Source organism: Jaculus jaculus, chromosome 7, assembly GCF_020740685.1.
Source record: "Jaculus jaculus isolate mJacJac1 chromosome 7, mJacJac1.mat.Y.cur, whole genome shotgun sequence".
In the NCBI taxonomy this organism is placed as follows: domain Eukaryota; kingdom Metazoa; phylum Chordata; class Mammalia; order Rodentia; family Dipodidae; genus Jaculus; species Jaculus jaculus.
Window position 1 is genome coordinate 32686413 of NC_059108.1, and position 14780 is coordinate 32701192.

The 14780-nt window shown below is 40.8% G+C and overlaps 1 protein-coding gene across 3 annotated transcripts in view; it reads left to right on the plus strand.

The window, feature by feature from the left end:
• Positions 1-14780, plus strand: part of Hs3st5 (heparan sulfate-glucosamine 3-sulfotransferase 5) — a 276189-nt gene that overhangs the window by 95038 nt on the left and 166371 nt on the right. Inside the window, exon 1 of one of the 3 annotated variants that reach the window (XM_045154543.1) lies at positions 8051-8066. The exons of the other annotated variants lie outside the window; for them this stretch is intronic. The gene's annotated coding sequence lies outside the window, so the exon portion shown is untranslated. Of the gene's footprint in view, positions 1-8050; positions 8067-14780 lie in introns of those variants that run through there. 3 annotated transcript variants of the gene reach the window in all.

Consider the following 14780-nt stretch of genomic DNA (forward strand, 5'->3'; position numbering starts at 1 on the left):
AGAACACACTGCGCATCATGGGCTGATTTTCTAAATGACACTTCAGACTCTGTCAGCTTTCTGCGTCTATGTCTGTAACTATATCTTTGTATTTAGGAACTCCATAAACAGTACTTCAGAATCCTAGTGATATGTTTCCCAGTAAGTAAAGATGAATATATTCAAGTATTCTATCATTTTAATTGAGTGTTCTGTAGATTACTACTAAGGCATTCTGTATAAAATAACTAAAGTGCCTAGTTTGAAGAGACCACCCATTTGATCCTATACATGGTATCAGGTCCTCTTGTGTGCTTAAGAAGATCACTCAAAAACTATAAGTATAACTCAGAAGTAGAGTGCCTGCCTAGCTTGCATAAGGCCCTAATTTAGGTACTAAAAACCTTCCACCAAAATTTAATTATTATTATTATGTGCAAAAGGAAATAATATAAACATATCCAGACCTATTTATAGACTTTTTCACAAATATATCCTCTTTCATCATTCTGAACTTAAAAAAATAAAATTTTATTTTGGAATTATATTAAATTCATAAGCAAAGTTGCCAAAAAATTAAAGAGAATACCCAGTAGGAAAAGATAATGGGTGTAAAAAGACACAGAACACCAAGGAAAATAGTCCCACCTTTTGTGTTTATGTTGCAAAAAGGGAGGCATGGTATAAATTTAGTACTACAATGTTGCCACATAAATATTAAGCATGTATAATTAGTAATTAAATTTAGAACACAGAAGTAGAAATTAAAGGAAAGATAATAGTGTCATGAATTCTAAACACAAAACTCATTTCTAGAAATCCTGTATGAAATGACTGACTATAGGCAATGATGTCCAGGTGGCCTAGAGCAGAGGCTGACTGATCAATAATTGATAATAGTCTATAGTAGGTAATGGGCATTGAGGAGAATCTGAAGAAATTAAATTTAATCTGAAGGTTCAAAACACCAACAGCAACAACATTAACAGCTGGCATTAACCATGACCCTGGCCAATCACTGGCATGGCCCACACATGGATTATACACTAAGAAACATTTGCCAAATGAGAATTTGAGCAACTGAGTGGTAAAAAATGAGAAACATTTGCCAAATGAGCATTTGAGCAACTGAGTGGCCAAAGCCTCATGGCAAATGTTTGCATGCTACATGATCGGTGCTCCACACCCTGTCTTTACTGCTATGATTTCAAATAGCCTGCATCTGGAAGTTCCACTGGAAACCGAGATCCTTGTGAAATAGAAAATGACATGAGTTGGACAGATCAGAGCGGAGAAGAGCAAGACCAGGCATTCTAGGCAGTGAAAAGAGTTTAGCATGAAGTCAGAACAGAAAACCGCTCTTAAAATGGGGAAAACTGCCAAACAGCAAGGACCAAGAGCCATGGCAAGGAGATAGAGCAAACAGATTTCATTATAAGCATCTGAAGGGGGGCATGACCAGGCGGCCAATGTTGAAGCCTGGGGGCAAGACTTGCAGCTCATCCATCCTGAAGACACCTTGTCTTGTCTTCCTTCCGCTTCTCAACTTCCTTGTAACACCAAGGTATTACGCAACCCTGGACTTGACTGGCTAGAGTGGTTACCACCTGCTGTTGCCATCATCCTGCTTGTGCTGGTGACGATGGGTGGGGAGGTGGACATTTGAATGGAAAATTCTTTTTCTTTAAGCTAAATTCAAATTTCTGTGAGAACCGATAGGAATACAGTTTCTCAGCAAGGAAATCCAGACTGTTCGAGTTCTAAAGTGAGAAGAGAATTTTCATGCCCCTCCCACAGGGCCAAGCCAGCTGTCCAAGGGAGGGCCGTGGGGGCTTGAGGCAACAACCCAGACATTGCCTTTTATTCAGACATAAGGAAAGTCTATTGGGAGCCACTGCATTTACCAACTTGGTTGCTAAATTCATCAGAAGACAGTCTCAAGAACATTCATATTTGGATTTGAACATAACAGCTTATTAAAAAGGGATTCTTCTATAAGATATCTACACATAAAATATTAAAAACAGACATGGCATTTGGACAAGTGTTATTGAGTATCTGGGTCCTTAATAACAATACTACAGCATTGCATTGACTAGGCTTTTTTTCCTATAAGTTTCCAGTGAATTAGTCTCTAACCTTTATTCAGCCTATTGTTTGATCAGAATAGTGGTGTAATATATACATTACTGATCCCAGGGTTCAAAACAATATCTCTGTACTTTATAAGCTATGACAGGGTAAAGTACCTGACCTGTATCAGCCTCACTGTTCTCATCTATAAAATGGGGATGGAAATAATATCACATACAGTATATGGGTTAAATGAATTGTTGAGATCTCAGAATAGCACCTGCTGTTTTGTAGGTGACTCAAAAATACAGTTATAGTCCAAACTTTTTTCCTGTGGTTCTAGTCAAAAGTTTGGGCTATTCCCTGACTCCTCTCTCTTTCCTCAATCCACTACTTCCATTCAACAAGCACAGCCAGTCCTGTCCCCTGAGCAGAACTTGACACCATCTCCTCTCTCTGGAAGGGTTTCTACCCGTCTTCAGATTTCTCCTCTTACTTGGCATGCACTATTCTTTCCAGTGTGCACTAGAAGTGGATCTTAATTCACAAAAGTAGGAATCTAGTACAGCTCAAACTATTTTCCACAACCCTTTGCTATTTTGAAGTTATGTGGAACCTGTTGGGATGGCCAGAAATATAAGCCTATTCACTTGGGAGGTTCAAGTGCCAGTCCTCAGGTGGGGCAACAACAAGTGAGCATCCTACCCCGCAGCCTCGCTGGCGGCCACACGACCTCTGCAGTTGCGACACAGCATCGCTGGTCAGCTCTGCACTGTCTTGGTTGTGCTCGGATGCCCCCGTCTCTCCTAGGCTGCCTGTGAAGCCACAGTTTCCTCCTTGCTGCACAAAATCATTTTCTTCTTGGAGTCTTATCTCGCCTTCAGATGGCTCTTTGGAAAGGTTGTGTCATTCAGATAGCAGAGCTCATCTCCTCTATCTTCTCACTTCCCTTTACTCTCTGCCCTCTCTTGTTATTCTCTTATGTGCTTATAAGACTATCCTTCTTGGGCTGGAGAGGTGGCTTAGCGGTTAAGCACTTGCCTGTGAAGCCTAAGGACCCTGGTTCGAGGCTCAATTCCCCAGGACCCACGTTAGCCAGATGCACATAGGGGGCCCCACACACATCTGGAGTTCATTTGCAGTGGCTGGAGGCCCCGGTGTGCCCATTCTCTCTCTTTCTCTTTCTCTCTCTCTGTCGTTCTCAAATAAATAAATAAAACTAAACTAAAAATATAAAAGACTATCCTTCTTGCTGTACACTTCTGCCCAAAATATTTTTCTACTACTTCTCTTCCTAGCACGTCTTCTAATCTCTAACTGACCCTGAGGCAATTTTGGATCAAAAGAGCCAGAGAGAGAATTTATATTTTTCAACTTGCCATATTACTTTCTTGAGGGAGTGAGCAGAGGGTTTGCTGTCTGAGATGAGGAAGGAATACTGAAGAATTAGAGAACATGCAGCTGACATATCACCTCACTTCATAGTGAGTGTACAGACTGGCTACAAGGCCTAAAACACCAACTGAACCTATGTTACTCCCTTAGGTGCAAAGTGTCACTTATAAACATCTGGGTGTTTTCTACAAGTCTAGGCAAGTTCTAGCAAGCTCATAGCCTCCTCTTTCCCTGTTACTGCCTCAATCCTCTGCAGTGTTGGGCCACATTCAACTTATCCTTTGTGAGAACAGAGATGATAATTCTATAGATATGAGCTATAACCTGAGAGAGCACTTATACATAGCTTCCCTCAAGCCATGTCATCAAAACCCCAGGAACAAGCAGCTATTGCTGGCCCATACATAATACCATTACTATTAAACATTGCTGTCACCTCATATTTTAAAGACTTAGAACCAAAAAGATACAGAAATATCTCACTAATATTTTGTAATGCTTCCATTTTTTTAGTGTAGAGTTCCAAATAAAACTATTACTAAAATTAAGTTCATCTGTTTCTTTTAAAATATACGTCATTTAAATTGGACATTTAAAGTTGCATATGGCTCATTTACATTGCATTTCCATTGAATAATGCTGCTCCAGATTGTGTCTATAAGAGGAATAACCTCGACCACAGACTTCAAAGAAAGGTCAGATCTTCTGCCCCATCCTGTCCTGAAATCTGACATTTATGAAGCTCTGACATAAACTTCAGATAGGCTCAGCCTTAAATTAGACCAACTCTATACATATATACATAGCTCATATTTTTTTCCAAGCGAAGTCATTCCTTTCCATTTTTAAACATGTTCTGATCCAAGCCCCATAAGCATTCTGAAATTTTGATTACCAGTTCCAGGTACCCCCCCCCCCAATTATTCTTAAATAATACAACTTCCTCTTGTAACGATCTGGTGCTTCCATTCTTTCTTCATCATGACCATTCAGGGAACTGTCAAACAAGCAATGTTAATATCACACATTCCCATGAATTCCAAATTCAGTCCTCCAACATACAGCGTCTCTTATGTGGGTCAGCAGGATTTCACATGCAAACATTCATCTGAGGAAGGAACAAAACTGCCTTAATCCCCTGTTAATGAAAACTCTGTGCGCCAAGCTCACGGAGACTGATCAGCCCATCAGCCTGCACCGCTTGTCTGAGGTGCAAACGCATGAACAGTAATCTGTACATAGGCACACAGTGTCCTCACTGTGAACACAGGGACATAATTTTGTGGTACATCGGAGCAACTCTTTTTGTACTACAGACAAAGGGAATAAGAACTGCCGTCTACAGCCTGGCATGCTCTTAGAACTCAGGGCCCTTACCTCTGCTAGGTTACAGACACTAAGATACACACTGGTACTAGGAAGCCTTCCAGGTGTTAAGATAAAATTGAGGTCAGTTACAGTGCTTTCCTTTCATAACAGAAAATCTAATTAAAAGTTAGTTGAAGAGAATAGTGAGGCTGGCTTCAGAGAACTTGCGATCCAGTAGTGAAAAGAATCCATTGGGATGACTGTTTTTGGTTCTCGCCACCATTTCCTCAGTGCCTGCTCTGTCCTTGCTCATCTCTTCAGTTACTGTCAAAATATAACAGTCAGTAGCTCCTGAGCTATGTGTTTTCAGATACAAGTCTAGCAAATCAACCCAGACCCAATTAGTGTGACCTGGAGATGAGATGCCACCAGTTTAAGCCAATCAGACCCCACTCCCAGACACAAGAGAGAGTCAATTCCAGCTAAACAATATGCTGGGAATTTGAAGGTGTTTTGGCAAAGGGGAAAGGGGAAAATAAAAAAGTAAATTCTAAACAGCAACAACAACCAATACATATACACACACATATTATATATGTAATACACACACAACTTCCTCTGGTGCTTATTGTGGAGAAATTTCCAATATTTCAATAGATTTTTGTACTTTGCATGTAGAGGTTGTTTAGAGGTATCTCAAGGTCTGAGGGGAATGCACCATTATATTCCCAAGCCCATTCCTCCAACATTAAACTAGTCCTTCTTTTGTCTGCTTGATATATTGGGCTTCTTAGGAGATTTACTTTAAAGAAAGTGCTTTGGTACTGAAATAGACTTTAAACCACTCTCATGTACAATACTATTGCACTGCCAAAATTGCCTACCTTAATTTTTATAATTGCTTCTTTTTGATTTTTTAAGTATATATATATATTTTATTTTTATGTATTTATATAAGAGAGAAAGAAAGAGAGAGAGAGAGAGCAAGAGAGAGAGAATGAACACATCAGGGCCTCCACCCACTGCAAACAAACTCCAGAAACATGTGCCACCTTAAGCATCTGCCTTACCTGGGTCCTGGGTAATCAAACCTAGATTCTTTGGCTTTGCAAGCAAGCACCTTAACTGCTAAGCCATCTCTTCAGCCCAAATTTCTTCTTTTTAATTCAAGAACTTTCTATGATGTGTCTTCCATTGTAAACTGAACAGAATCATATCATAGATTTATCTATTGACACTTTGGGCATGTATGAAACTTCAATTTCATGGTCCCTGTTTTCATGCTTCTGATATTTTTCTGGTAATAAACATGGTAAATAGATATGTACATCACAGACATTATTTCTCATTCTCTGTTACTAAACTAACAGTAGAGTACAGTTTCTGCCCCTCTCAAACTTTTAGAACTCAGCTTAGAGGTTACGAGTAAACAATTACAGTTCTTAACAGAGTATATCCACCAATGATTTCCGCAAATAATGCTAACAAGCTTGGGCTAGACAGAGAGAGGCTCACCTATGATAACAGAAGTAAGGCTGGACAGAGGGAGGCTCACCTGTAATAAGGGAAGTAAGGCTGGACAGAGGGAGGCTCATCTGTAATGATTAAGTAAAGCTATACAGAGGGAGGCTCACCTGTCATGAGGGAAGTAAGGCTGGACAGAGGGAGGGTCACCTGTAACCCTGTCTCACAGAGGCTCCAGGTGATCATGGGAGCTCTGGACCTGTATGGCTCATCCAAGTTGTTCCAAACTGAGTAAGGGTCTGCCCTGCATAGGAACCAAGCATTGGATGCAGAAAAACATCCTGGAGAGGGTGAACACCCTCAGCACAGCAGATCCTCAGCCACAGGCAGTGCTAGGAGAGGGGCACCCCTCAGAGCCAACTCCAGCCAGCATGCCCCACAGCCGCAGGAGTAAGCACTTCATCTCTGAAGGAGGACTGGCACAGCGCCCCACTGTCAGGCCCAGGGAGAGCTTCGAGGAACAGAATGACAATCATGTATTCAAGGAGTACTGAAGACTGCTGTCTCATACCTCATTTGCCATTCACACAAATTATTTCTGGTAACTTAGCATGCATGGCTGAATACAGTAAAAGGCATTTCTTGATACAATGAAAGAACAAGTAATGGAAGGTTGATGCAATAGAAAACATGAAAGAGGTTTCCTTTCCTATGCCTATGAGATTAATCCTTAATTAGTATCTATGTGTCAAAAGAATGTTAATGAAGGAAGCACAGACAAGCCAATGAGCATGTACATGCTGATGGTTTTAGTTATGTCACGTAATTCCTAAGTTAGGGAGGAGAAAAACAAGGAAATTGTATTGTGTTCCACTGGTTAAAATGGTCTAGAGCAGGCAAGATTCTGGAAAGATTTATTAGCAGGGACTACCAAATGTTTAACAGATGCCATGATGGTATATCACAACCCCCAAAAGTACTAGAAACAAAGGCACAATAGACACAAGCTGGAATAAGTGATGCCTTCAGCTCAAGGTTTGACCATTGGACTGAAATGGATAATATTATACTGTAAGCGCGGCTTGTTTTGTATGGTACTATGTTAAACATAACTCGTGCTTAGCGGAACCACTGAAAGTAATCACTACCTTATTAACGTTTTATTTCTAATGTAATTCTTATTTCCAAAAATCTGCTTTGGTCCTGAAAATTACTAGTGTATTCATGACAGTAAACTCCACTAAAAAAGAGATCTTATAGATTTCACATGTTGCTCTCATCCCTCCAGACAGACACAGGCTCCCAGCCCCACTGCAACCATTCAGTGTTGGATGAATGAAGTGATGGACAGCAATCTCTTGGCCATGCACTCTTCTCTCTGACAACCTGATAAACCCCTGTAGTTTTTTTTACTACAAGCTAGTAGAACTTTCTGTAGTAAGCTGTTTTTTTCTTACTTCTTACTCAGTGATGTGTCCTTTTCACAGAAATCCTTCATAAAGTTGTACTTGAAACAAAGAGTAGCTGATCTTCTCTGTTCCACTGTTTACTATGGATTCTGGTTCCAAAATACGTTGCCACCATGTATACATATAAGTAACTGGCAGAGCCCAGAGTGAATGTTGTTTTGTTTTGTTTTAATTTCAACAGAGAGAGAGAATAGGCATACCAGGGCCTTCAGCCACGGTGAAAAAACTCCATATGGGAGCGCCCCCTTGTGCGCATGTGCAGCATTGCATGCTTGTGTCACTGTGCATCTGGCTACATGGGACCTGGAGATGTGAACATGAGTTCCCAGGCTTCGCAGGCAAGCGTGTTAACTACTAAGCCATCTCTCCAGCCCCAGAGTGAGTGTTTTATACTTTATTAAGCAAAGAAGCTTAGGCTTTTAAATTCAGCCAGAAAACATAATCAGTCTGGAGAGGTGGCTCAGTGGGACAGAGGACTTGAAGTCCTGAAAGGGCCTGATTGACTCTGAATTTGATTTTCCAGCCCACATAAATAGCTTGAAGTGGCCATACCTGTAACCCCAGTCCTGAGAGAGGAGATCAGAGAATCACTGGAGCTTGGGACAAAGGGTAGCTCTGGGTTTAGGGAAAGACTCTAACTCAAGGAAATCCATAGATAAGCAAAAGATAATAGATAAGATCAGTATTATCCATGCTTATCTGGAGTTCATCTCTCAGCAAACAGAACAGGGGGAACTGATACTAGACAAAGAACAGAAAGGCTAAACTGAGATGCAGTGACTCAAAGGCATGGGCAAAACTGAAAGACTAGAAATGCTATCAAGCCCTGAGGTGTTTCTTAAATTTGTTTTGAACCTGCAGATTGCTCCCTTCCATTCATGAGAACCACATCCCCAAATCTGGAATCTTCATAAGTTACAAGCTAGAGATTTCTTCCATCACATTTCCACCTATCACCCTGGCTAGAGACTCATATCAGACATCAGATTCACTTATTTTCTACGTACTTGACATTTATCTCTCATTGTTCATGAAGACATATGTTTTCAGGAGTTCACCAAGACAGGTATAAAACAGATGCATGCATGAATGCATAACACAAACACACACACACACACACACACACACTCAGGTTGATGGCCAGTGGATGAGTGCCCTGTGGATCTTGTGCTTAATTCAGCAATATCAAAGGTCCACAACACTGCCACACGAGTAAGGACAGAAAGGTATTTGCTCACTACAAAGGATGATCCAAAAGATGAGATCATCACCCACATTTGAGTGGATTACCAATTCCACCAGGACAAGAAAGGAAACAAAATTAAGGAGAAAGCATACAAAAATGACTTTCCTGGAGTAGGAACTTTGATTAAAAGCAGAATAAAATTAGGAAAGAAGGAAAGCTTGTGTAATTTTTTTTTTCTTCCTGCTTTTTCTTCAGTTATCACAGTAAATAAAACCAGACTTTGGGAGAGGAGTAAATGTGAATTTATATTTTCATCTTGAGTTGTTGTTTTTTTTATTTTTTATTTATTTATTTATTTGACAGCAACAGACAGAGAAAGAGGCAGATAGGGAGAAAGAGAGAGAGAGAGAATGAGTGCACCAGGGCCTCCTTGTGCATCTGGCTAAGGTGGGTCCTGGGGAAATGAGCCTTGAACCAGGGTTCTTAGGCTTCACAGGCAAGCGCTTAACTGATAAGCCATATCTCCAGCCCAGGTTTTTTTTATCTATATAAACAATGTGATTATTTGGCTAGGGAAAAAGAAAGCAAACTTTTCTCTCGGATGCTACTCAGGATGTGGGCATAGCAGAACCAGTCCCACCTCTTTGCAGCAACTTCAGATGGTGAGTGATGCCTGGCCCACTGCTCAGAAACTATGTACAACCCAAACAGTCTCACCAGGACAAAACTTGGTTTTAAGTAGGAACATGGCTCTCTTGGGACTGTTAGGAAGACAGAAAAGGGAAAAGAAGATATTGTTCCTTTGTTCTGTTAATGGGAACATTGCTGTGCACGGGCTGTCTAACCTATTATTCAAGTCACTTTTTATTTGCCTTAGCTTAAGTGACTGGCAGACAAGCCACACTAATGTGTTTTAAAGCTGAGATGAGCAGAATAGGGATTGTAGTAAGTTTGCTCTGAGCACTGTCCTTGAAGCCCTCTTGATTGCCCCCCCCCAGGCTCACTGCGTGTGTATACAACACTCCATGGATTGCAAATCATATCTATATTATCACTTCCAATCCTCTCCAAGACACCGTGACTTAAGCAGAGATATTGAAAAATTATAAAACTCACATGGCTCAGTCTGCAATTTTCAAGAATTCCCCTGGTAATTTAGTGCATGGAGTCATGTGCCATGACAGGCTTCCCTTTGCCAGTAATCGTGAAAATAATAGAATGCTGGTAAACATTCTCCCGCAAATATATGATGGCATTTCATTAATAGAATACAATGTAGCACATATATCAAGCACTGCAGTACATTGCTACTAAGAGTTTCTAGGCTAGATCAGTACAAAAAGCTTTATCAGTTTTTAATCTAACTGCCTGCATGCAAAGCCTAAAGAGGCACTGGGCTCCATCAAGCCTCAGTTGCCAAGGGGCGAAATTGTGTTTCAGTGTCCCTGCCGCACTGTATCTGTCCTCCCAGTTTGTGACTGTCCCCACATCAGCTCAGCAAACTACATCCACCTGATTGTCCCGTTGTCATCTATTCTTCCCACCTGTGGCGCTCCAGGGTGGCAATCTGTGTTATGGAGCTGGCCGCCTACCAAGACATTGTTGATGACAGTCCTGACTTTCCTGTCAACGTCACCCATGCTTCACGGTTCAGGGCAAGAACACTGTGGGGTTTTCTAATCCATTGCTGCCTCACAGCTGTGGGGTGAGGGCGCGCATTACCATCCTATCTATCTAAACCTCATTTTGTGTTCAGAAGCCTGATGATACCTTGGTATATTTTTCAATTACAAAGAAAAAGAGGGGAAATACATTTTAGTCCACTTTTCTTCTTGTCTCCCTTCTGGTCAAACTTAAGCGAGGTGGTGGTGCATACAAAATTTTAGCTATCAATTTTATGTTGTAATTGCAAGTCATAGGTGGGTAATTAACAATGTGTTTGCTATACAGGCCTTCTATGTAGAACATTGTCTAAAACCTAGAGGCCATCTTGTGATTCACTGGTTGTATTGCTAGTGGAAACTAAGATTCTATCAGGCCATAGTGAATTTCCATGCAAGAACACCACATGGTTTCACATTCTATACCTGAAAATGGTATGTGAAACTGATATAAAAATGGTCTTGCTTATGGGTATATCTCCATTGTTTTGCCTTTGAAATAAACACAAGATAATAATGGATAATAAGTGATCTTCCAGTGAGTCATGAATGGTCTTGGAGGGCCTGTGTTTTCTCCACTATGCATGCAATGACCCGGTCAGATGAGCCCTTTTGTAGCTGTGGCATGGCCCTTTTATCTCTGGTGCATGATGCACTCCATGGTTCTGGTTCCCAGTGGATGCCTGAAACCACAGCTAGTTCTGAATGCCAAGTGGACTGTTTCTCCCTGTTGCCCCATGGTGCTTGCGATTGCATGTTCTAAGAGTTAGCATGTCTTTCCATGTTGTAAGTCTTGCTGCCACCTACTTTTGTACAGCATTGTCATGACTAAGTAAACTAAAGTTCACTAAGGTTCACTGGCACATAGGCCCGTGATTCTATGCATTCTGTCTAATGACTGGGTATACAATGGGTGTGTAGCATAAACAGCTAGACACAGGGATAATTCACACCCTGGAAGACACAGTTGGGAGGGCATAAGATTTTATCATGCTACTCACGCACTTGAAACTGAACTGGAAACATGAATTGTTTCTACAGTCTTTCATCCCTGGCCAGAGCTTTCCTTCTTCTGTGAACAAACACTATTGTGCTCTCATTCTCCTACTTCTGTAGCCACAGTTCAAATTTTCATGCTCATTATCTGTGGTATTTGAATGTAAAATGTCTCCCATGGTCTCATGTATTTGAATACTGGACCCCAGCTGGTGGAGCAGCTTGGAAAGGTTGTAGAACCTTTAGGACGTGTAGCTTTTCTGGAGGAAGCGTGTCACTGAGGTCAGGCCTTAAGATGTCGCAGTCGGGCACAACATGCTGTTCTCTCTGCTTGCTGGCATGAGAGGTAACGCTTCCTGCTTCAGATGTCATGCTTTCCCAGCCATAATAGAACTTCCCCCTTGAAACTGTAAGCCCAGTTAAACCGTTTTATTTCCATAAGCTGCTTCTGGTTAAGGTATATTGTCCCCAAAACAAGAAAGTAACTAACATCCTACTTTATACACTAATCACAAAATCCCAAGGAAGCAATCAGATAGCAGGTGTGTGTTGCAGACAAACCATGAGATGACCCCCAAAAGAAGCTAGGCTATTCTCCTCCTTTAGAAAACAGTGTAATAGGCTGGAGAGATGGCTTAGAGGTTAAGGCATTTACCTGTGAACCCTAAGAAACTAGGCTTGATTCTCCAGAACCCAAGTAAAGCAGATGCACAAGGTAGTGTGCAAATGTCTGGAGTCTGCAGACTCTGGCATGTTTGTTCTCTCTCTCTCTGTCTTGCCCTCTCCCCCCCCCTCTCTCTCTATGTGTATATATATACATATACATATACGTATATGTATACGTGTACGTATACGTATACATATACGTATATGTATATGTATATGTGTGTATATACATATATATGTGTATATATATATATATATATATATATATATATATATATACACACACATATATGTATATGTGTGTGTGTAAAATAAAATAAAAAGTTTAAGTAAAGACAAACAGTATAATAAGGCAGAGCTGGAGTCCTCATTAGTAACCAGTATTAACAAATTTTCCACAACAGAAACATTTATAAAGGAGACAACAAACCATCATTTCCCTGGAAAAATATATCAATCTTGGCACATTATTAAGTCCCATTTCCTTTTTTTTTTCTTTTGAAACAAAGTCTCACGTAGCCAAGGCTGGCCTCAAGCTTCCTAAGTAATAGAAGTTAGTCTTTACTGATGTTTCTGCCTCCACCTCCCAAGCACTAGAGTCATGGGTGTGCACCACCAACGCCCGTTTTCCATTAGCATTTTAGCCTCCTTGCTATTACTGGCCTTAAGAACCCCTGTGGTAATCAGGGAGCTCCGTTTCTGGGGTAAATTTGCCCAGGTGGAGCATCTGTCCTGACTCTCCTAGTGATCATCATTGACAAGAATAGTCTATCAAAGAGGACAGGGGAAGGGAGCTAAATGTGTTTGTTGGGTTTTCAATGTTAAATGATGCACTGAAGAAGGAAGCTCAGTCCCGAAGACCTTACTGCTGCATCAGTTCAGAATTCACATACAGGCTGAATAATTGTCAGCCTCATCTCTGCAACATCCGTCGAGATCAGGGATCTGTAGGTCACTGTACTCAGTTGATCCCAGCTTGTTTGGTCCTTTAAAGATGGATAACTGAAGGTTGAATAGGCAGGCTCCACTGAGAGAGCTTAATTTGATTCTGCACATCTCCTCCTCGGATGAGCCATTTGACCTGGACAAGTTCTTAAAACAATAAAAAAAAAAGTGCTGGACTAGAGAAAATCCGACTGTCTAAACATTCTTGTTATGCTCACTCATGTTCCATTGAGCACAAAATTCACATGGCCAAAGCCCTGCTCTCCCTGAGAAGGGTGTAGAGGAGGACCCATTACCTCCTCATTGAGCCATTGGCACATAGCAGTGGGAAAGGAGAGGTAAAGACTTGAGACCATAATGAATTCTTCCTGAGGATCAGTCCATCAAAAATTAGATACTGGTCACTGTGGTAGTGTCAGCTATACATGCAAGTTCCATCCATCCATTCATTATCTACCCAATAAATCACTGTTATTTAAACATGTAACACTTTGTTCCTTAAATAAGCGCCTTGTGATAGAAATAGATTATGAGTGACTTGGCATTTCAAAAATTCTAACAGCAGCATTTAGAAATGATATAAAAAACAAGGGAAACTAAATTTGGTATATTTTATTTAATAAAATGAATATAAATATTATCATTTCAATATGATACATCCCACTGAATCACTAAAATTTTTGCACTGTCTTAAAACAGTCAGTCTCATTTTAGATAAGTCACATTTCAAATACTAAATGACCACAGGCAGCGAGTTGCTATTTCATTAGCAAAACCATAGACTGTGTGTTGGAACATAAATGCTGAACAAGATGCTGAGGATGTGAGATACTTGCCTTTAAGGCTGGAAAGATAGCTGGGCTACTAGAAGCCCTTGCTTACAAAGCCTGCTGACCTAGGTTCAATTCCTAACCTTCCCATGTAATCCAGATGCAAAAGGTGATGCAAGGGTATGGTGGCCATTTGCAGCAGCAAAAGTTCCTGGCACTCCTAATCACAAACATTGCCCATGCACAAAACACATACACACATGCACAAATAAAAAAGCAAAGATACTTGCCTTTATAGATCATGAAGCAAATTGATAAGGAGACAAAACATCCCAAAGCAATAAGCCATTATTACTTCTGCCATGATAGAACCAAAAAGGATGGCTGAAGAGAGAATGGGAAAGGAGAATTGATTTAAACAGCATAGTCATGGCATGTCTTTTTGAGAATCTCACTTTATTTTTTGTTTTGTTTTGTTTTGTGTTTTTGAAGGTAGGATCTCACTCTAAGCCAGGCTGTCCTGGAATTTACTATGTAGCCTCAGGGTGACCTCAAACTCAACAACGATCCTCCTACCTCTGCTTCCCAAGTGCTGGGTTTAAAGACATGAGCCACCATATCCGGTGAAGTTCACATTTTTAACAGACTGTTTTTTGGAAGTGTTTATGTCTCCTTCTCTTGAATCTTATCATGCAGCTTACAGCAACTCCTCTCTTTATTCCAATAGCTGTCTGTTACCCATACCCACATAGAACTTATCAAAGTTCTCAATCTCCTGGTATGATTTGGCTGGAGACATTTCAGCATGCCTTTTGAGCAGCTCTTATAGAAAGCCTTCACTGAGCTCCTAAGTATGCCAACAAAGATA